The sequence below is a fragment of the Carcharodon carcharias genome, chromosome 9 (genome assembly GCF_017639515.1).
Source record: "Carcharodon carcharias isolate sCarCar2 chromosome 9, sCarCar2.pri, whole genome shotgun sequence".
In the NCBI taxonomy this organism is placed as follows: Eukaryota; Metazoa; Chordata; class Chondrichthyes; order Lamniformes; family Lamnidae; genus Carcharodon; species Carcharodon carcharias.
The window spans coordinates 20,174,127-20,197,567 of NC_054475.1; the positions used below are offsets into that span (position 1 = coordinate 20,174,127).

General features: G+C 47.0%; 1 pseudogene; it reads right to left on the reverse strand.

The window, feature by feature from the left end:
• Nucleotides 1-643: 643 nt before the first annotated feature.
• Nucleotides 644-21,772, reverse strand: LOC121282381 (annotated as a pseudogene).
• Nucleotides 21,773-23,441: the final 1,669 nt, after the last annotated feature.

The following is a 23,441-nucleotide window of genomic DNA, read 5'->3' on the forward strand; positions in this document are numbered from 1 at the left end:
TACAGATATACATAACTGGCTGTTAGTCGGCTGAATCTAGAAACATTCTCATTCTTGACTCTCAGTCATGTGTCTCTTGCATCATCCTTAAGGTCAGTGGAGTTTATATAGTCCCACATATAAAACCTGAAAACCTGCATACTACAGTGCATGAGTTGTTTTTGCATTAGAGTATTTGGATATATTTGTTCATTTTAAGACTTTTGTCAGTAATTTCTGCATCATTACTTGAGTGAATTTTAGAAGTAAAGCTAACTGTTTACTTCATAGCTTAAGGAACCTGGCTGGCTTATTTCTTACACTAAGCTATGCACAGTTAAATATATATTAAATTGGCAATAGTACCTCCCTTATAAATTCAAACTCTGTCATAACCAACTAAGAAGTGGGACAAGGAAAGTAATCAGTTCGCCCCATGCAACCTGGGTCATAACAACATATATACTTGTTTCAGTATTTTACTGTATGGCTCATCCAGTTTTAGGAATTTTATGCTTGTAGACACTGAACAATTTTCTAGTAGTCAGGTTTCTGTGGCTCTAACAATGTGGTGATTGAAATATATTTTGGTACTCCAAATAATAGCTAAGTTATTTTAGTTATTAGTTGATGTCCATGCTGACTTTCTGGTAGCAACACATAATCAGTCCAAGTCTGGAGAATCCTGACATTTATCTGAAGAAATTCCAAGCCCAGTGTGCAATGTACCAATGAGAGGATAAGGCCTTGGTTGCAGAAAGTACCAGAGAAATCATCCATAGCAAGACTCCACACCAAAGCTCCTCCAAAGTTATTCTTCAGCCTGAAAGATATGGTGCACAATTTTAATTCATGAATCCTTGTTTGCAAGCAATCTTTAACCCAAGTATACTGTTTGCTATCAATGTTGGAACCCTTGCTTTTCTTGATATATTCATGATCTAGATTTGGTGTACAGGGCACAATTTCAATGTTTGTAGATGATAGAAAACTTGATAGCATTGTGACCTGTGAGGAGGATAACACAGGACTTCAAACAGGCATAGGCAAGTTGGTGGAATGGGCAGGAAGGTGGCAGATGAGGTTCAATGCACAGAAATGAGAAGTAATTCATTTTGCTCAGAGGAACATGGAGAGACAGTATAAAAGCAAAACTAGAGTCAATGGGAATCAGGGAAAACTCTCGGCAGGTTGTAGCCATTCCTGGCACAAAGGAAGATGGACTCATAGACTACAGCAGTCTACAGCACAGAAGGAGGCCATTCAGCCCATCATGTCCATGCCGGTCAACAAAGATCTGACTACATTATCCCATCTTCCAGCATTTGGTCCATAGCACTGGAGGCTATGACAATGCAAGCGAATATCTAAATACTTCTTAAATGTTAAGAGAGTTTCTGACTCAACTACCGTGTAAGGCAGTGAGTTCTAGATTCCCACCACCCTCTGGGTGAAAAAAATTCTCCTCAACTCCCCTCTTAGCTTCTACCTCTTACCTTAAATCTATGTCCACTGGTTATTGACCGCTCTATTAATGGAAAAAGTGTCTTCCTATCTACCCTATCTATGCTGCTCATAAGCTTATACACCTCTATCAGGTCCCCTCTCAATCTTCGACGCTATAGTTGTTGGAGATCAATCATCTCAGTTCCAGGACATCACTGCAAGGGCAGAATTTTCTGCCTGACGGGCGGGTGGGCCCCACACAATCTCCGGCTGGCAGGGAGCCGGTCCCCGCCGGAGAAGTGGGCCGCCCCGCCATTTTATGTGGGTGGGCCAAATAAGCGCTATGCGCTTCCTGTGTGGACGGGGGAGGGGGTTCCCCAAAAGCAAGAGTGCGCTCTTTCACGCATGCGCACAAAAGAGCGCACATCTCCGAGGCTAAGTGCAGCCTCAGGGAGTTTGCTTCCACTTTGAAAAAGATTAAAAATAGAAAAAAAAATTCCTTAACATGTTCATAATTTACAGAAAAACTTTAATAAAATTTTTAAAACCCTGCATGAAACCTCATCCCGCTGCTGGATGAGGTTTCATGTTTTTTTTCTATTTGCCACCAGGGCTCCTGGCCTGCCCACCAGCCTTAAGGTTGGACGGGCAGGTCTTTTACTTGTTTAAATGATCCTGTCAACGGCCTCAAATGGCCATTGACAGCTCGTCGGGCCCACAGCTGATTTTGCTGCGCCCCCACCTTCCTGAAAATTTAAATGGGGCGGGATGACATTAGGGGTTCCGTCCGACGTCATCCCGCATAATTTTACACATCAGCAAGCAGGCCCCGCCCCCTGCTCACCGACAGCAAAATTCAGCCCCAGGAATTCCTCAGGGTAGTCTCCTAGGCCTAACCGTCTTCAGCAGCTTCATCAATGACCTTCCCTCCATCATGAGGCCAGAATTGGCGATGTTTGCTGATGATTGCACAAGGTCCAGCACCATTCGCAACTCTTCAGATACTGAAGCAGTCCATGTACAAATGCACCAAGACCTGGACAATATCCAGCTTGGGCTGACAAGTGGCAAGTAACATTCATGCCACACAAGTGCCAGGCAATGACCATCTTCAACAAGAGGGAATCTAACCATTGTCCCTTGACATTTAATGACAATACCATCGCTGAATCCTCTACTATCAACATCCTGGGGTTACCATGGACCAGAAGCCGAACTGGACTCCCCTTATAAATACTGTGGCTACAAGAGCAGGTCAGGGACTAGGAATGCTGTGACGAGAAACTCATCGCCTGACTACTCAAAGCCTGTCCACCATCTACAAGGCACAAGTCAGGAGTGTGATGGAATACTCTTCACTTGCCTGGATGAGTGCAGTTCCCACAACACTCAAAAAGCTGGACCCCATCCACAAACATTCACTCCCTCCACCACCATTGAACAGTGGCAGCAGTGTGTACTTTCTACAAGATGCACTCCAGGAACTCACCAAGACTCTTTAGACTTTCCAAACCCACAACCACCACCATTTAAAAGGACAAGGGCAGCAAACACATGGGAACACCACCACCTGGGAGTTCCCCTCCAAGCCACTCACTAACCTGACTTGGAAATATATCACTGTTCCTTCACTGTCGCAGGGTCATAATCCTGGAACTCCCGCACTAACAGCAGTGTAGGTGTACCTACACCACATGACCTGCAGCGGTTCAAGAAAGCAGCTCATCACCACCTTCTCAAGAGCAATTAGGGATGGGCAATACATACTGGCCTAGCCAGCTATGCTTACATTACATGAATGAATAAAAAAAAATAACAGGTACAGCTTTTACATCTTTAATAGGGGTGCAGGAACAGGGGGTCATGGATGTATATATACATAAGTCATTGAATGTGGATCGAGAGAGCAGTTAATAAAGCATATGGTATCCTGGGCTTTATTAATAGTGGCTTAGAGTACAAGAGCAAAGAGGTTATGTTGAACTTGTACAAGTCACTAGTTGAGCATTAACTGGAGTGTCGCATCCAGTCTGGGCATTGGACTTTAGGATTAGGAATACATTAGAAGGCATTAGAGGGTTCAGAAAAGATTCACCAAAATGATTCCAGAGAAGAGGAACTTTTATGAAGATAGATTGGAGAAGTTAGGACTGTTTACCTTTGAGAAAATAACTCAGAAAGGAGATCTGATAGGGGTATTCAAAATCATGAAGGGTCCGGACAGAGTAGATAGACTGTTCCCACTTGTGAAAGGATCGACAATGAGAGGTCACAGATTTAAAGTAATTCATAAAGGAGGCAGGAGTGATTTGAGGAAAATCTTTTCACGCAGTGAGTGGTTAGGGTCTGGAATGCATTGATATCTTGGCTACAAAGAGGTGAGTTGACAGAAATATGACCTTCTCCCAACACTCTTGCATAAGACAAAATCAAAAATAAAAATGGTGGTTAAAGCACATCAAACAAGATATCTCATCCCAAATGCATGTTCCAACAATCGAGTGTGTAATGGTGTAATGCTCGTTATTCAAATGATCGATATGACATCATAGGCAAAATCGTCCCAGATTTGCACTAAGTGCGGTAGTGAGGGGGTAGCCCACTGACTGCAATGGCAACTTTTCACGTCCTATCACCCCAAATGCACCATATTAATTATGCATTCCTGGGAAATACGCCGCTTCCATGGCGGGCAGGCTCTCATTCGCCCGTCAGGCTATCACCCCGCCACTTTAGCACTCCGTGCACCATATCTCAAGTCCAATCGCGCGCACACATCTCAATGCTCCCAGCCCATGACTGCTGCAAAGGAGACATGGTCCTGAAAGGCAAGAAAACTGCAGGTCCCAGGTTCAATGATGCATCCTTCTAGCGGCTTTTGAACGTAGTGGAGGCTCACCGTGATGTCCTCTACCCTCACTCTGGCCACAGATGGGCAGCAACCTCACTAATCCAGCTGGGGAGGCAGTGGCAGAGGTGGTCAGCACCAACGCACTTCATAAGAGGACAGCCACCCAGTGCTGCAAGAGGATGAATGATCTCTTCCATTCTGCCAGTGAAATTCACTATTCTCATCACTCTCAACTCATACACTCACAAACCCATCGCACGTCCCTGGCACTCATTCACTGCCCATTCAAGTGACATCACCATTCACTCTTTCACACACAACTACATTGTCCTCATCCCGTACATGGGGCCACTCACAACCCACACGTGCCAGGCATACTTATCATCTGGCCTGGCAGGCATCCTGCTTACCTCTCTCCATCTCTATTCATGCAGGACAAACTGGCACACAACAAGGGGGAGAGGTCGCAGACCGGTGGAGGAATGCCTGAAATCAAGGTCCTCACGACTTTGAAAACAGAGCCATCCAGTTGGCCGGCGAAGATCTGGACCATTCTTGTGCTGATGATGAGGTCAGCGGTGCTCTACCAAGTGAGGATCCAGCAGCGCAACATCGCTCAGACAACCTTATCTCTCCATGTTTCTGCTGGGACATATGGGAAACAGCCAATGGAGTCCATGACCCAGAGCCTCCAATCAAACCCAGAAGAAGCCTCTGAAGAGGAATCTGGAGGCATTGAAGTCCCATCACGGTGCTCACCCACACCCTCCACCAGCACAGAGACACACTCCTCGGTGGGACCTAGCTTTACATTAGCCTCGGGATCACAATCTTGTGAGCACATCGCACTGTCTGATCCGCAGCAGGCAACGGCAGGGACTTCCCAAGTGTTCTGCACTCGGAGGACTGCTGAAGACCAGAACGTTGCTGAGTCCAAGTCAGATGATGAGCCTCTAGACTCGGTCATGTCACAGTTGCTGGAGTTGCAAAGGCAAGCTCAGGAACATCAGGAAGGGATGTCCGCTGCACTCTTCAGATTGCAAGGCACGATGGAGGAGTCCGTCTGCCTTCAGGCTAAGGTGATAGCAGGCATGTCAATGCACCGAGGTCAACACTGGTAGAGTGGCCACGATGGAGACTGTGGTCCGAGACATCGCTCCTGCACTGCTGCGTGGGCTGAACTCCATCGCTGATGCCATAATTGGCCTCCAACAATGTGTACACCAGAGGGGTGTCCGGCAGCTTGATCTCACTCCAGCTACCCCTGCTCCTTAAGGAGTCAGCCTGGAGCCCCTGGACATCCATAAGGAGGAGGATCCGCAGGTACACACTCTGGGTCCATCCATCCAGATGACTACAAGAGTGTCCAGCCCATCCAACTCCGCTCTTCCTGTGACCTCAGTGGCTCCAGCTCCAGAGGCTGAGGAGGGTGCCACTGCCACAAAGCAGGATCCTGAAAGCAGGCCAGGGCCCTCCAAGTCTCAACCCTCTCGAGGACACTTGTCGAGGTCATCACAGACATGGTGTTGCAGTCAGCAGGCTGCCTCCACCTCCGCTGCGGATGGCTGGGCAGAACCAAGACATAGCGGCCGGGTTAGGAAAGTTAAAATTTAGTTGCACAGCCTGGGCATGGGTTTTAATCACTTGTACATAATGTCCACTATTATCAATAAACTCCCAAGAATGTCTCCCTGCCTATGGCTCCTTGTTCTGATGAGCAGTGTTCATGTCATTCAGATGTGAAATCACCCATGGCCTCTGTGGGTTGTCCCTGTCCCTGAGGAGTCATCCCTGCAGCGTCTGTGGACCCTGGAAGACGTTAGGGGTCTGTGCCCGACTGAGAATGTAGGTGTTCTGCACACTCCCTGGAAACTGTGCACAGACCTGCTGGATGCTTTTGCAGTGGTTGCACACAAGCTGCACATTCAGCGAATGGAATCACTTGTGGTTGACATAGTTGACTTGCTTGTTGCGACGGAGATCTGAGTGCTACATGAATGCAGTCAATGGCACACTGCACCTGTGGGAAACCTGAGATCTGGGTAAATCTAATTGCTCTTGTAACCTTGTCCCGGGCAAAATGGATAAAGATGTGTGCCTTTGCGAAGGTGGCGTCCATGACTTCATGGGTGAATTTGTGGGTGGAGGCTTGTGCTATCCCACAGAGGTCACCTGTGGAGCCCTGGAAGGAGCCACTGGCATAGTAATTGAGTGCTACTGTCACTTTCGCGGCCACTGGCAGTGGATGCCTCCATGTCCCAGTGGCACCAAATCCTGCAGTAGCTGGCAGATGTGACCGACCAGTTCCCTCGACATGTGTAATTTTTGGTGACACTGGTTCTTGGTCATCTGCAGGAATGAAAGGGGGCATCGATTGTACCTGGGTTTAGCAAGGCATCAACCAGTGATGGCTCGCTGCGGCTCTTCTTTCTCGCCATATCGTCCACTCACGCCATCGAACACATGCGACGCCATCGGACACGGAAAATCCTGGCCCATGATTCTAATGCTGATTAGGACAAACTACCTATACATTATAACAATATTGCACCAAACCACCAAATAAAATGTGTAGGACATCAGTTTATCAAAGATACCTTGTCTCCAAATCTTCTCACGTTGTCACATCCAATCCATACATGTCCTTTATAACCATATGGAACCATCTGTGGAGAATCCCATTCGGAAGTGCCACTTATCAAAAATCTGCAGTTCTGTGAGAAGAGTGAGAAATGGGCAATCAAATCATTAGTGGTCACAAATGATCAGTCATTTGCAATGCTCTCAATGTACACTGACACCTTTTCCACTTCATTTTTCTTTAATGATTTATTCAACTATCATTTTCTCTCAAACAGAGGGCACTGCTCTTTTTTTGCCATTGAAAAAATATTTTTATTCATAAATAGCAAACGCTGACTGATATTACTCTTAATCAAAAGATAATCAATAATCCCTCACACTGCATGTTTCCAATCTGAGGCACTGAAGGAGCCAAAGAAGCATCTGGAATTTACTCACACACACGATAAAGAGATTGATTTAAGTAATAGCATCAACACCAGCTTCCTTACCCTTCCAACAATGTGGAAATAAGGCATAGGTTAGCACACAAACTGCTAAGGATTGACTACAATGTTTGTGCAAAAAACCCTGGAATTTCATGTGAGGAGGGAGGTTAAAGATGTAAAAGGTCATATCCTCCACTTTACCTCCTGGTGTATTTTCCAAGACTGACAACAATGGCCAGAGTAAGATGGTCAAACACCTTCCGATGATGGAGGGTATAGCATTATGTCTCTGTTCATCAGAGTTTGATGACTCGTGTTTCAGCTCTCGTTCCATTGGTACCTAAGCTGAGCTATGCCACGTGTTGTGATGCGGGCAGAGGCAGCAGGATCTTCATACATGGGACTGTTAGGAAATAGAGATACTTTAAGTAAGTTATATTTGTATTTTTGTGGGTGTTAGGAATGAGCTTTATCTTTAACGTTTAAGTTTGATTTGTATTTCTGAATCTGTGTTAAGAAAAGGTCAAATTGAGTTTTAGTTTCACTTTAAAAGGTGTCTGCATTTCTAATGTGAGTTTTACGACTGCTGCAGTTAAGTTAAACAAACTAGAGTAGAGAAACTGGTCTGTTGCCTAGCAAAGGGGGTTCAGAGAAGCAGGTCCCTCCCACAGACACCACAGAAGAAACTACAAACAGCAGTTTGATTTCGAAGCTGTTTGAGTCCAGTTGATTTTGAAAGTAGCTGCCAGGGAAGACTGGAGCAAAGGGGACAGATGTTCCAAGCTAAAGAAAAGACCCCAAAATCCAGGGAAATGAAACAGGAGAAAGTTCCAAGTAGACTTCCTAGTCAATGGAAAAATAGGAACTGGGAAAGAACCTATTCTGTGGAAGTGAAAGTAAGGAGCAGAAAGAAAAGCTCCAAGTTTCAAGCTAAAAGGAAGCAGATTTAAAGTGAGAGGCCAGAGGTCCAAAGAGATAACTGAAGGTCTGCTAAGGACTGTGAAGCAGTGGTGTACTGTTGATGGCTGAGCCAGTGAGAGATAGTGCATGGAAGGCAGCTTGAATGCATGTCATGAACTAGGGGAGTGGAACATCAGAAGGAGAGTTCAAAACCCTAGAGGTGAACACTTGCAAAAGGCTTCTGAGAGAAAGTGTTGGTTTGGGATAAGATTCCAAAGCGAATTCCTGGAGAGCGGAGATTGGAAATCCTTGGTGTGGAGCACGGAATGCAGTGGGAACAGCTGGCTCATGGTGGGACAAGCGTCTGCGGGAGGTTGATGAGAGATCCATAGCATCTGTTTGGGGTGGTATCTGTCACTTGGTTTCAGAGTGTGATGCGTCTGACCACAGCGTGCATATTAGTTTACATGGACTGCGTACTTACTGTGAACATTAAAGTTTAAGATAGCTTTAGTAACTTGTGTTATCCTTACAAATCTGAGTACATTTGTAAAGGTATAGTTGCGGATGAAGGAGTATTGTAATATTGTTCATCTTTTCTTGTTTAATGAATGTTTTATTCCCTTGTTAAAAGTTCATTAGCTGACTCCGGTTACCCTCTCCATGTATCTAAACAAACAATATTAAAAGTTAGGATCTATCTAGCTGGGTTCGTCTCTGAGATCAGGCTTGTCCAGAGGTAAGGTCAGCTGGGATCATAACAGGACAGATCACCAGATGGGCGAGCCTTTGTTTAGGATGTCACACTGAACTATCTTAAAATTGAGCCACCCTGGATAATTTCATCACTGAACTGCACGAGGCTAGCATATGCTTTTGAGATATATTATAACATGGTACTTGATCTGCCTGAGGATGTTCATATGATTGAGGTAATGCAGATGACCTCACAGTAAAGCTTGAGTCTTTTTGGAGGGTAGAATTCAGGGTTTGGTTAATTAGTATTTGCAAATATAGGATCTTACAAAATAAAGAAGCTGCATCAGTAGCAACACCTCATAATAGGCCAAGCTTCCAGTCTCTCTGGTGTACAGCCCAGCTGGTCCAGGACCTCCTGATGGGGCTCCAACCCCAGTGTTGGATGAGGTCAGTCTGAAGGTATGGCCATATGTAGTGAATCCAATGCTCAGTTTCTCTGCAGGAGCTCCCTGATTTTTCCAATAGTTCATTCTAAAGTTCTACAGGAAGAAAAATTAAAGTATATGCTAGGAGGGCTTAGAAAATATAGTTACCCATTGGAAATAATAAATAGGATTGGAGTCTATTTTCATTAACACCTACCACATTAAAGTAAAGGTTGGTATAGTGTTTGTTATTTGGGAGAGGATAAAGAGGGTTATTTTCTCCAGTGACGCTATTCCCAAATCCATGGTAATCGTATGTCATCACACTGAAAAAGTCCAAGGCTCTGTATGAGAAGAGATCTGAGTTACACAGAAATCTTGTTTACTAAAACAAATGGTAATTATCTTAATGATTAAACAAATGAGCTCTGAGAATTAAAACTATAGAAAATAAATAAGGGCCTTACATTTATATTGGACCTTTTATGGCCTCATGATATCCCAAAGCAATTCACAGATGATGAATGACATTCAAACTTTGTAACTCTTTCGAGTACAAACACGTTTCCATCTGTTTCAGATGAAGTTACATTGTTTCATAGTTTGCCATTGTGAGATTTGAACTCTTGATAATCTTTTAATTGAAACCAACTAAACCAAATCAACAAAATTGGGATAAATCAGGCACAGCCCCTAATTCAGGTCAGCCGTAAAACCAAGGACAAAATTTAAAGGAACCTTACAAACTTTAACTCAAAATGTGATTAAAGGGGTCAACAAAACACCCCAGTCCCCGCGGTGCCCACCGAGCACGGAAGGCCTCGAGCGTGTCAGCAGACACAGCGTGCTCCCTCTCCAGGGACATCCAGCAGCGAACGTAGCCGCGGAAGAGGGACAAACAATCGGGCGGGACCTGGCCAATTTGGCCAGGCCCAGGAGCAGGTTCACGAGGAGGTCTTCCTCCTTCCCAACCCCCTTCCGCACCGGGTGCCCATAGATCAGGAGCGTGGGGCTGAAGTGCAAACAAAACATCAATAAAAGGTTTTTCAAATAACTAAAAAGGGAGTGCAGCCTACAACACCCTATATATGCATGGACAATGGACTCCACAAGACCGCAAAAAGGACACGTGTCCTGAGAGTCCGTGAACCTATGCATCCTCTTATTATAAGGGACTGCTGCATGCAACACCCTCCAACCCAGGTCCCCGATAGAAAGGGGGAGGACACCTCCGTAGACGGCCTCCCATCGGGGGCCTCCGCCACCGAACGGCAACAAGGCACGCCAGGGCGTGTCCGGGCGGCGGACAAGGGCGAGAAAATGGAAGGTGTGCAGCAGCAGTCCATACAAAAAGTCCCTCTTTGCCATGCCAAAAGGCACGGAGGGCATGTCCCCAAGGCGGCTCATATTGCAGGGCACCAGCACCCGAGGGAGGGTTCGGGGCTTGGGGCCAATGTGGAATTCTGTCCGAACAGGGGAACGCTCAGACGGAAGACCACCGCGCACCTGGGCCACCTCAAGACCCAAAATAATGTCGGGTCCGAGCACAACCGTTCTCAGGTCTTGGATGGCATCGGCTGCGACCTGGACACTCACAGACGCGCGATGCGCCAACTCCTGCGGGAGCATCCAGCCCAGTCCTCCGCCTCCCAGCACATCCCTGATCCTGGTCACCCCTGCGGCCACAGCCCTCCTCTCCGCCAACCACTGAAAAGGACGGAGGGGCGGATTCCTGAGCAGCGGCTCTCGGACGATAGCCGCTACTCCTGACGGGGGAGAGCTGCGTCGCGAGGCGACCACATTCCAGACTTTGATCAGGTCCTGGTAAAAGACGGGCAATGCCTGCAAGGAGCCACCGAGGCCCATCTGTTCTATAAACAGGAGCTGCACGTCATAATTCAGGCCGTGCACCTGACGGAAGAAATACGTCGTCAGGGCACACTATCTAGGAGGAGGCTCGAATTAGAGGTATCGCTGCAGGGTCTGAAGGCGGAAAGTCGCCACCTGTGTGCGTAGGCACACTAGCGCCTGACCACCCTCCCTAAGCGGGAAACTCAGAACCTCAGCAGCGACCCAGTGCAATCTTTTGTCCCAGAAGAAGTCGACTAACAATTTCTGGATTCTTGTGACAAAGTCCGGGGGAGGGGTCAAAGTGACCAGTCTATACCACAACATGGCGGCGATCAGCTGGTTTATGACCAGAACTCGACCTCGGTAAGATAGCACTCGGAGCAGTCCTGTCCAGCGCCGCAGGCGAGTGATGACTTTCATCTCCAGTTCCTGCCAGTTCGCCGGCCAGGATTCCTCAGCAGGGCAGAGATGGACCCCCAGGTAGAGGAGGCTGGTCCTGCTCCAGGTGAAAGGCCTGAGCTCCTTGGGTAGGGGATCCATTTGCCACTGACCGACCAGGAGTCCAGAACATTTCTCCCAGTTGATCCTGGCAGAAGAAGCGGCAGAGTAGACCTCCTGGCACTCGCGCATCCTCCGCAGGTCAGCCGGGTCACTAAACATAAGGAGCACGTCATCGGCGTAAGCCGAAAGGACCACCCCGATGCCCGGCCCGCGCAGAACCAATCCCGACAACCTCCTCCGCAAGAGGCACAGGAAAGGCTCCACGCAAATAGAATACAACTGGCCAGACAGGGGGCAGCCCTGACGTACCCCTCTCCCAAAGCGAAGGGGCGCCGTCAGGGACCCGTTAACCTTCACTAGACACTCCTCGGCAGTGTACAGAAGTCGGATCCGGGTGACAAAATGCGTCCCGACCCGAACGCTCGCAGAGTTCCAAGTAAGTATCCGTGAGTACCCTGTCGAACGCCTTCTCCTGATCGAGAGACAGGAAGGTGCTCGACAGACCAGCCCTCTGGGAATGGTGGATGATGTCCCAGACCAGATGGATGTTATCATAAATGGTTCGGTCCGGGACGGTATAGGACTGGTCAGGGTGGATCATGTGGTCCACAACGGTGCCGAGCCGAGAAGACATGGCTCGGGCGAAGATTTTGTAGTCCGTGCTGAGGAGGGAGACCGGGCGCCAGTTTTTCAGAAGGCGGAGATCCCCCTTCTTCGGCAGCAGGGCAATCACGGCCCTGCGCCACGAAAGGGGCATCTCCCCGGTAGCAATGCTCTCCCCCAGGACCCCTGCGAAGTGGCTCCCCAAGACGTCCCAGAACGCCCTGAAGAACTCCACGGTCAGCCCGTCTAGTCCCGGGGTTTTGCCCCTAGAGTGCGCCGGTCAGCTCCCCCAGACTTATAGGGGAGTCAAGCTTTCCGGCGCAATCCGGGCCGACCTGCGGCAGGTCCTCCCACAAAACTCTGCAAGCTTCCTCACTGGACGGATCCAGAGAGAACAGGGCAGTGTAGTAATCTCGGGCGATGGCCCTGATGCCCTCCGGGTCCGAGACAAGGGATCGGTCGTCGGCCAGCAGCGTAAGGAGCTGTTTACGGACCCTGTGCCTTTTTTCCAGCGAGTAGAAGAAGGGGGAGCCGCGGTCCATCTCCTTAAGGAAACAGATCCGCGACCTCACGAATGCGCCCCAAGACCCGACCAGTTGCAGGTCCCGCAGCGCGACATTCTTCTCATCGTACACCAACCGCAGGGCCGGGTCCGCATCGGGCTGACGGAGACGTGCCTCCAGGTCGAGCACCTCCTTCTCCAACTCCTCGACCCTGGATTTGCATCTCTTTGTCGATCCCTTCGCGTACTCTTGACAGAAAACTCAGACGTGAGTCTTGCCCACGTCCCACCATAGCCTCAAGGAGGGGAAGCCTCCCCGCTTCCTTCTCCAGCCGGCCCAGAAACGATGGAACGAGTCCAGGAACCGCTGGTCCTCCAACAACAGGTTGTTAAAGTGCCAGTACGCGGACCCCGTCCGAGCGCAGAACGAAGTGAGCTCCGCCCACACCAGACGGTGGTCCGTGCATGGAACCTGCTGTATAGAAGCAGCCAGAATGCAGGACACGTACGCCTTCGAAACGTAAAGGCGGTCGAGTCTGGACGCTCCGACTCCAGGTGACACAAAGGTGAACACGCTGGAGTCAGGATGGAGATTTCGCCAGACGTCCACCAAGTCGAAGGACCTGACCAGGTCCCGCGACTTACTCACACCTCTCATGCAGTGCGGGGTACCGTGACGGTCCCGGGCCTCGAGGGTGCAATTGAAATCCCCCCCGAGGACGATGCACTCGCCAGCGTCGATGGAGCCGAGATGAGTGGACACTTCTTCAAAGAAGCTCATTTGCTGCTGCGTGCCCAGGGGAGAACCGCACCCCCCAGACGCACAGTCAGGTGCAGCAACCGGCCTGGCACCGGCTCCTTGACCCTCAAGATCTCCGGCTGAAAATGTGGGGCCAACAAGATAGCCACCCCGCCAGAATTGGAGGCTAGGTGACTCATGTAGACCCCCCCTCGCCACTCCAGGAGCCACGTGGCTTCGTCTCCCGGAAGGGTATGGGTTTCTTGCAGGAAGCACAACGCATACTTCCCGTCCCTGAGGACCGAGAAGTTCTGGAACCTGCGCTGTGCGTCCCTGCTGCTGTGGATGTTGAGGCTGGCTATAGTCGTCTTCATTGTCAAAGGTACATCAAACCTTCACCTTATATAAAAAAGAAGAGGACTTTTAGTCCTTCCTCTCCTTCAGGAGCCCAGCGAGAAACGTTTGGACCCTCAGCCGCGCGTTCCTATCCAACTCGTGAGCCTTGAGACCCTCGCGAGTGGACCAGAACACCAGCGGAAAAGAATGCCACCGGTCCAAGGCCAACTGAACCCTGTCTCGGCGACCACGGTGTCCCGACAAAAAGTCCCGGAGTTCCCTTGGGGGGATGAGGGGAGAGTCAGTGGAGGGCACCAGGGGATCCACCGCCCCAACTTGCACTCACTGTCACATTCAGATAAATGACCAATTAGAGTGATTTACTGCTATTGGCTGAGAAATAAATGTTAGCCAGAACACAAGGAGAACTCTTCATTGAATAATTCCATGGGGGCTTTTACATCTATTTAGGGGATCAGACTGGACTTCAGTTTAACTAGCCAGCTAAGGCACTCCAATTGTGGCGTGAATCACAACTGTCTGACTCAGAGCCAAGAGTGCTACCACTGAACCACCACTAAGACCTCTGTGTGTTTCTATAGTATATTAAAACCTGCCACCCAGTTTTTGCTGAAAATGGAGACTAATGAAATGTCCTGGCCATTGACAGCCAGAAGCCTACTCAACTCAATGTTCAAGTAAGCTTTGAAGCACACGGCCAGCACTCATCTGAAACAAACAAGAGCCTTATTTGCAAAAATACCTGGAAAAACTCAGCAGGAGCCTTATTTAGATTCCTAAATGGACTCACACACCCATCATGGAACCCAAATAGAATCATTACGGACCTATGGGTGGAATCAGTGACACTCAGGTTGAGCCATGTGACCCTCCCCACTGCTTGAATGTCTCCCAAATGCAGCAGTGACCCTGGTAAATGGCCATGGTAAGTGTGGTCTGCACCGGAGCACAATGCAGCAGAATCTGTAACATCTAATTTTTACATCACAGCCCAACTGCTGAGAGCAGGGCCTTTATATTCAGGGATCTAAATAAGAAAACAAAGTCAAAGAGCAACAAACTACATGATGATTGAAGAGGGGAATTCAAAATGCATGGACAATTCTTATTAAACTTTGAAATACCATTTTTAGTAAAGATAAGTGTTAGATGTTCTCTTTGTTTCCTGAACAACATGTATCTTTCAATCATAACCAGAAGAAAAATTTCAGAATATCTGGTCATCATCTCATTGTTGTTTCTGGGATTTTGCTGTGAGTTTGTTGGTTGCTGCATTTTCAGGCATTACAACAGTGTCCACAGTACTCCAAAATACTATTGACTGGGAATATCTTTGGGATACCCTGAAGCTGTGAAAGGAGATGCATAATTCAAATTCATTTTTCTATTATTCACCTGCTTTTCATGTTTTACTACTCATTGAAAGAAAGAAGCATTTGTACAGTTTTTTTCAGAATTACCCAAGTTGTGAATATAGCATAAGTGGGACATTCCCAGTCATTGAATAAACTATCAAACCCAAACCATGCAAGAAGCTAAGCTCAGACTCAAGTAGTCAAATTCAACCTCTCTCTCTTCATCCTCCCCTGCGCTCTGTCCTGTGTGAGTAACATGGATACCTACTGTCCAAGCTGAGGAACTTCATAGCTCATCTCAATGATACCCATTCCAGCAGAAACTGCAGCTGAGAGCAACATTCTTGGTTTTCCAGAGCTTTTCGCCTCAGCTTCAAAGGCTGCCACCATCTCCTAGAAGTTGAAAACGAATAAGATTTCTCTTAACAACAGATCCTCACCAAATGGGGGGTTTCAAAAGCAGACAAAAGAATTTTCTGGCTTCATAAAATGTATCCATGGCCAAGCATCATAGATTAATTTATCTAATCCCAGGTAGAGTCAAGGTAGGACCATGTTTAAATGGAGCCTAGATCAATAGCTGTTTTTGCACAGTAGCCAGAACAGTGATTAATGAGGATGCTATTAAATTATTTTGCTGTGTGAATTCATATGTTTCACATTTGAACATTCCATTTTCATGTTTCGCAAATTCAGTGAAACGGTATTTTAAAACTGTCTCTATAGTGTGTCTATATAGTTAGTTAGCTGGAGAACAGCCATTCTCACTGAAAGGTGAAACGGGCTAAAAGAGCTCAGTGGCCTACTCTTGTTCATATGCCCCTTGTTCTTGGTGAGGACCTTGAGAGGAAATTTAAATTTACAAGAAGGTTTGAAGGATGCTTTATTTTAGGACTAAGCATCCTGTTAAACACATTTGGTCCTACCTGTGCCAACACAGTGAAGAGATGTTTGTCTCATGTCCCAGGATATTCCCAGTCAATATCCAAACCGTCAAACCCATAACCATGCAGGAACTTAATCACAGAATTTATGAAAGTTTGGCGATTTTCTCATGTGGAAACCATAGTGGAGAATCTAGAGGAGAGTAGAATGTAAAACAAAGTCAGAGCAGGCGTATTTTGGTTTCAGTAATTACCATTTGAACATTAAAGTGCTTTGTATTCTTTACAAATTGAAAATATACCAGGAAACCAATAATAATTTACAAAAACACAATTATATGGTGTTACATTGTGACTTTTTTTATTCATTCATAGGATGTGGCCATCTCTGGCTAGGCCAGCATTTATTGCCCATCCCTAATTGCCCTTGAGGGTGGTGGTGAGCTGCTTTCTTGAGGTGCTGCAGCCCATGTGGTGTAAGCACACCCACAGTGCTGTTAGACCCAGCAACTGTGAAGGAATGGTGATAAATCTCCAAGTCAGGATGATGAGTGGTTTGGAGGGAACTTCCAGGTTGTGGTGTTCCCATGTGTCTGCTGCCCTTCTCCTTCTAGATGGTAGTGGCCATGGGCTTGGAAGCTGCTGTCTACAGAGGCCTGGTAATTTCCTGCGGTGCATTTGTAGATGGTACACACTACTACCACTGTGGGTCGGTGGTGGAGGGAGTGAATGTTTGTGGATGTGGTGCCAATCAAACGAGTTGCTTTGTTCTGCATGGTGTCAAGCTTCTTGAGTGTTGTTGGAGCTGTACTCATGCAAGCAAGTGGAGAGTATTCCATCACACTCCTGACTTGTGCCTTGTAGATGGTGGACAGGCACTGGGGAGTCAGGAGGTGAGTTACTCATCGCAGGATTCTGAGCCTCAGATTTGCTCTTGTAGCCATACTATTTACCTGGCTAGTTCAGTTCAGTTTCTGGTCAATGGTAACCTCCAGGATGTTGATAGTGGGGCATTCAGCAATGGCAATGCCATTGAATGTCAAGGAGCAACAGTTGGCTTCCCTCTTGTTGTAGATGGTCATTGCCTCGCACGTGTGTGGCGCAAATGTTACTTGCTACTGTCAGCTCAAGCATGGATATTGTCTTGCTGCATTTGGACTTGGACTGCTTCAGGAGTCGCGAATAATGTTGAACATTATGCAATCATTAGCGAACATCCTCACTTCTGACCTTATGATGGAAGGAAGGTCATTGATGAAGCAGCTGAAGATGGTTGGGCCAAGGACACTACCCTGAGGAACTCCTGCAGTGATGTACTGGAACTGAGATGCTTGACCTCTAACAACCACAGCCTTTGTGCTAGGTACAACTCCAACCAGCGGATTTTTCCCTCTGATTCCCATTGACTCCAATTTTTGCCAGGGCTCCTTGATGCCACAGTCAGTCAAATGCTGCCTTGATGTCAAGAGCCGTCACTCTGACCTCACCTCTGGAGTTCAGCTCTTTTGTCCATGCTCAAACCAAGGCTGGAATGAAGTCAGGAGTGGCCTTGGCAGAATCCAAAATGAGCATCAGTGTGCAGGTTATTTCTAAGCAAGTGCCACTTGATAGGCACTGTTGATGACCCCTTCCATTACTTTACTGATGATGGAGTAATTACTGATGAGGTGGCAATTGGCTGGGTCGGATTTGTCCTGCTTTTTTGTGTGCAGGACATACCTGGGTAATTTTCCACGTAGCCAGTTGATGCCTGTGTTGTAGCTGTACTGGAACAGCTTGGCTAGGGGCACAGCAAGTTCTGGAGCACAAGTCTTCAAAACTGCTGCTGGAATATTGTCAGGGCCCATAGACTTTGCTGTATCCAGAGCCTTCAGCCATTTCTTTATATTATGTGGAGTGAATCGAATTGGCATCTGTGCTGATGGGGGCCTCCAGAGGAGGCCGGGATGGATCATCCACTTGACACTTCTGGTTGAATATGTTTGCGACTGCTTCAGCCTTATCTTTTGCACTAATGTGCTGGGCTCCCCCATCATTGAGGATGTGGATATTTGTGGAGCCTCCTCCTCCAGTGAGTTGTTTAATTGTCCACCACCATTCATGACTGGATTTAGCAGGACTGCAGAGCTTAGGTCTGACCTGTCAGTTGTGGAATCATTTAGTTCTGTCTATCACTTGCTGCTTATGCTGTTTGGCAAGCAAGTATTCCAGTGTTATAGCTTCATCAGGTTAACACCTCATTTTTAGTTATGCCTGGTGCTGCTCCTGGCATGCCCTCCTGCACTCTTCATTGAACCAGGGTTGATCCCCTGGCTTGATAGTAATGGTAGGGTTGGGGATATGTCAGGCTATGAGGTTACAGATTGTGTTCGAGTACGATTCTGCAGCTGCTGATGGCCCACAGCACCTCATGGTTGCCCAGTCTTGGGTTGCCAGATCTGTCCAAAATTAATCCCATTTGGCATGGTGGTAGTGTCACACAACACGTTGGAGGGTATCCTCAATGTGAAGATGGGACTGCATCTCCACAAGGACTATGCGGTGATCACTCCTACCGATACTCTAACAGAAAGCTGCACCTGTGGCAGGCAGGTTGCTAAGGATGAGAAAAAATATGTTTCTCTGTCTTATTGGTTCCCTCATCACCTGTCGCAGACTCCGTCTACCAGCTATGTCCTTTAAGACTCAGCCAGCTCCATCAATGGTGGTGCTACCGAGCCACTCCTGGAGATAGACATTGAAGTCCCCCACCCAGAGTACATTCTGCATCCTTGCCACATTCAGTGCTTCCTCCAAATGGTGTTCAACATGGAGGAGCACTGATTCTTAAGCTTAGGTTTGGGGGCGGGGTGGGTCGGTTCAGTACATGGTAATCAGCAGGGGATCTCCTTGCCCATGTTTGACTTGATGCCATGAGACTTCATGGGGTCTGGAGTCAATGTTGAAGATTCCCAGGGTGACCCCCTCCCAACTGCTGCCACCTCTGCCTGGATGGTGATGGTGGTATCTGGGACATTGTCAGTAAGGTATGTTTCCAGGGGTCTCACTATTTAAGGCTGTTGCTTGACTAATCTATGAGACAGCTCTCACAATTTTGGCACAAGCCCCCAGATGTTCATATGGAGGACTTTGCAGGGTCGACAGAGCTAGCTTTGCTGTTGTCATTTCCAGTGTCGATGCCGGGTGGTCTGTCCAGTTCCACAACTTTTCAGCAGATTTCAGAGGGCACTTAAGAGTCAATCACATTACTGTGGATCTGGAATCACATGTAGGCCAGAGCAGGATGACAAGTTTCCTTCCTTAAAGGGCATTAGTGAATGAGTGTGTTTTTATAACAATCGACAGTGGTTTCATGATCATCATTAAACTTTTAAATCCAGATCTTTAATTGAATTCAAATTTCACATCTGCCATGGTGGGATTCGGTCTCCAGAGCATTAATCAAGCTCTTGGGATTACTAGTCTGGCAACAGTACCACTATGCCACCACCAGCACTTCCCCGCTGCACATGATAATCACTTCAATGACTCTTCACTGGGTATATTAAATTAAGTCTTTGTTAAAATGGTGCAATTATTCCTTTCAGATATCATCTTATAAATATTGTTTGAATTATATTTTACAGACAGATGAACATAGTCACGGTATGCTCATTATCAGACAGTCTATGTATTTATCTAAAACTACCCGCTCATCATTTCCAAAACTATATATTTGACCCAAGCTTATTTTACATTATGAACAAAAGGAAGAGAAGCACATTTATCCCACTGCTAAAATAAAATATCTTCAACTTACTTCTGAGTTCCAAAGTTCCAGCCTCCAATGGACAGGAATGTCTTAAGGTTTGCATTTCTGTTGTGAAATTGAACAAATTGTTCTTTTAGAATAAGGAACATAAGCAAATGCATTTATTAACAAAACAGCAACTGCTGAAAACCATTATTGTCCTAATCTTTTCACTGCTTTCTCCTTTTGGTGCTAAATTTTAATTGAACAGAAATACCTCAGCACAGAACATACACTTCACAACATGATGCACCACAGGAAAGAGGACCTAAGGTTCAAGCGGGTTTATGGACATCTTTAGTAAGGCCAGCCTTTGTTGCCCATCCCTAGTTGTGTTTGAGAAGCTGATAGTAGGAGGTCTTGTGGAATAGTGGATAGCATCCCTGCCACTGATCCAGAAGCTCAAGGTTCAAGTCCCACTCCAGGATTTGATGACCATGGCACATACAGTCATAATGCAGCAATCAGGCTCAATATTAACTTGTAAACCTTTCCAACATATCTGGAGAGAGGGTGGGGTGCAGTGATGGTGATGCCATTGAATGTCTTTCATTTTGCCAGGGCTTCTTGATGCCACAGTCGGTCAAATGTTGCCTTAATTACAAAGGCTGTCACTCTCACCTCCATAAATCTTGCTGGCAACAGGAATATTGCAGCTTTGAGTGAACATCAGCAGCAGAATCCTGTGGCAAGTTACCTGGTTTTCCTCCAAGACGGAACACTGCAAATGGAAAGGAGGAGTTTAAGAACAGGGGGGACCAAATCACTTACTATTAGGCTACAAAAATGAGGAGCAGTGTCAATTTTGTGAAAATATTTAACACGCGTTGATCAGTGCTTTTTAGCTGGCTGGAATAGTTAAAATGCAAATTCCATCTCACTCAATCTGAGTTGTTGAACAGAGTGGAAATTCCAGCTCTCTCCAAAGCCCAATGTTTCTGCACATATGGAGGTGTGTATACACTTTGCATGACACACATGGCAGCCTGCGTACTCCAACTTAAGATGCAAGTGCAACATTTAGTACATGTGGCTAGTATAATCTAGCTGCCACTAATTAAAATAACTTCTCTTTTTGATCTACCAGCTCAAGGGTTTTGAATTGCAATGTTGAATGAATATTAAGTGTCTTTTTTGTTTATATGGCACAACATGGTGATGTCATTATTGTGTCAGGCATTGTCAGACCCAATGGGCATTGATCACCTCTGCCAGTTGTACACGAATCAACATAACCCAAGTTCACCCATACATCAGGTATCTGACTGAGTCAGCCATGTTATATTTACATAAAATTGGGCATAATTGTTCAATGTGCAACAAAATATAATAAGGACCTCAAATTATACTTAGCGTCGCCGGTACAATCTCAATATTTATCATATAATTATACTTGTTTTTAATGCTGTAGAATTTGTGGTAAATCATTCATGTCAAAGTAGGTGATTTGATTGTCCCTCATCCCAGCAAATGCATAGATCAGATGTGTGCACAAGCAAGGGTCCAAATCATCTGGTTTGTACTTCCCCGCTCCTGGTCTGTACTGAGCCCAGTTTGTAAAGTAACAAACCAGTCTGTAGGCAGAGCCTGAGAGTGAAGAAGAAAGAAAATCAGGACAGAGCTTCATAAAATTACATAATTTTACATAAAATTAAACAAAGCTTGAAGGACTCACCCAGTTCCAGGCACGCCAACAAGACCACCACTGGAATGAAGAATATAGGATAAGTGTTAAAATTATGATCAAAATATGCTGAAAGGTTCAAGGGTTCACAACAATTCTATTGTATGAGTGAATAGAAACCCTTAAGAATCGATTCTTGGTCAAATTCTTTTACTCACCTATTTGTTGCCCTTCAGTGAGGTCATCAACACACATGGGCTCAGGATCTACATGTGCATTGATAACACCTGGCTCTACCTCATCCCTTCTCTGCCTCTGTACTGTCTGATCATTTACCCAACAAACAGTCTTGGTTGAAGCACAATTTTTTTCAGCTAATCATCATAAGACTTACTTCATCATCTACAGCTCCATTTCCCAAATTTATCACCAACTCTTTCCTGTTTACTGAACCAGACTGCTCGCCAGTTCATGTCCTGTTCAGTCCCCAGTTGAGTTTCCAAGTCCAGCTTCTCTCAGTCTCAAATGCAGCCTGTTTCTAATGTTGTAACATCATCCAGCTTCTCTCCAATCTCAGCCCATCTTCAGCTAAAAATGATGGAGGGAAGGGGCCGCATTGCCAAGTCAGTGATGCAAGGGGCAGCACTCTTGCTCCTCCTGGCTCCACAGAAATGGAGGGATTTTCTATGTTAAAAACGCTATATAAATGCAAGTTATTCTTGCTTTGGTTTCTATTTTGTGGTTGATAGGGTGCATTGATTTACTAACATGAGACATTTGGGGCAGGGTTTTCCCCCCCACTTCAATAAGTGCAGGAGTGGGCATGAAAAACATCTTTCTACCCATCGTCCACAATGGTGGGTTTTCATCCAATCTCCGTGACATTAATTGTGCACACACATGCTGGATTGCTGGCGGGCAGCCGCTGGTTCACCCATCCCGCCATCAGCTCACCGCTTCCTCGTGATGGGCGCCATATTTAAAGTGCAGCCACACACAGCCTTCTCAATGCTGGCAGCCCAGGGCTCCTCCACTGAAGACATGGCCCTGAGACCCAAGAAGATGTCAGCCCCCAAATTCAGCGAAGCCTCACTGGAGCGCTGTTGGATGGAGTTGAGGCCCGCCTCAATGTCCTCTATTCCCACTCTGTCCCTAATAGTCTAGCAAGATGACCATTCCCAGCTTGGGAGGCATCAGCAGCAGTGGTCAGCGCCAATGTGGTACAGAAGAGGTCAGGCACCCAGTGCAGGAACAGGATGAACAATCTCATCCGTGCCACCAGGGTAAGGCAACCATCTCATCACTCTCAACTCACACAGTCCACGCCCATCACACATTCACATTGATCTCACAAACTGCCAGTGCAAGGGACATCACCACTCACTCTCTCACACACAGCTTCACATCTCCATCTGGCCTCATCTCCTCTGGAGATTGTATCCGCGCTCCATGCATGGCTCCACAAGCACCCACACATGCCAGGCATCCATGCCCTGGCATGCGTCTTGCTCACAATCTCTCCGTCTATCTTTAAGCCGGACAAGCTCACGCACAATCATAGAGAGAGGCCCCAGACCGGGGTGGAGTGCCAGAAATCACGGTCCTCCCTCAGTTCAGAAACCAAACTATAAAGCTGGCCGGAGAGGACATCAACCATGCCAGCACCGACGGTGAGATGGGCGGTGTACACCCAAGTGAGGATCCTGCACTGGCCCATTCCTCAGTCAACAATACTGTGAGTGCATTGTCCTGTTTTAGAGTTCCCTGCTATGCACCAATTATCTCTCCCTGTTTTCATAGGCACCTCTGGAAAGAGCCCGAGTACATCCACAAGCCAAGCCCTCAGTTCCAGCCCCAACGATAACTCGGATGAGGAACCAGAGGACAACAGAGCAGAAGACCCGTCATGGCACTCACCCACACC